The sequence below is a fragment of the Mandrillus leucophaeus genome, unplaced genomic scaffold, assembly GCF_000951045.1.
Source record: "Mandrillus leucophaeus isolate KB7577 unplaced genomic scaffold, Mleu.le_1.0 Scaffold106, whole genome shotgun sequence".
Lineage (NCBI taxonomy): Eukaryota > Metazoa > Chordata > Mammalia > Primates > Cercopithecidae > Mandrillus > Mandrillus leucophaeus.
In genome coordinates, this window is record NW_012098765.1 from 3024065 (window position 1) to 3025078 (window position 1014).

The window sequence follows — 1014 nt, forward strand, 5'->3', positions numbered from 1 at the left end:
GTGCAGGGACCTGATCATAGCTCACTGCAGCCTTGAACTGAGACTACAGATACGTGCTACCACATCCAACTAATTTTCTTCTTCTTTTTTTGGAGGGGGGGAAGGGGGACAGGGTCTTGCTATGTTGTCTAGGGTGTTCTTGAACCCCTGTGTCAGGGTTTTTGTTTGTTTGTTTGTTTTGTTTTGTTTTCAGTAGTGACTCCATTCTTTTTTGAGACAGGGCGTTGCTCTGTCTCCCAGGCTGGAGTATAGCGCTATGATCTCAGCTCACTGCAGCCTCAACCTCCCAGGCTCATGTGATTCTCCCACCTCAGCCTCCTGAGTAACTGAGCTTACAGGCGCACACCACCACACTAGGCTAATTGTTTGTATTTTCAGTAGAGACAGGGTTTTACTATGTTGCCCAGACTGGTCTTGAACTCCTGAACTCAATATGCCCTCCTCAGCCTCTCAGAGCGTAGGGATTTCAGGCATGAGCCACTGCGCCAGGACTGGTGACTCCATTTTGACTCTTGACAACTTTCACAACCTTTACCATTTCTTTTCTCCAGCCTTCTTGTATGACAAACTCATTCTTCAATTGAAAAAAAAATATTTACTGAGAGGAGACAGCCCCTTCTTTGCAGTGCTGCCTGTTGCACTCTTGCAATATATTTTCATGCCTTCTCTAATAAATGCCTTTCTTTTCTTTTTTCTTTTTTTGAGACAGAATCTCCCTCTGTTGCCTAGGCTGGAGTGCAATGGCGCGATCTCAGCTCACTGCAGCCTCTGCCTCCCGGGCTCATGCGATTCTCCCTCTTCAGCCTCCAGAGAAGCTAGGATTACAGTCATGCACCACCACCTGTAGCTAATTTTTGTATTTTTAGTGGAGATGGGGTTTCACCATGTTGGCCAGGCTGGGCTTGAACTCCTGACCTCAAGTGATCTACTGGCCTTGGCGTCCCAAAGTGCTGGGATTACAGGTATGTGCCACCATGCCCAGACCTAATAAATGCCTTTCTTTACCAAAAAAAA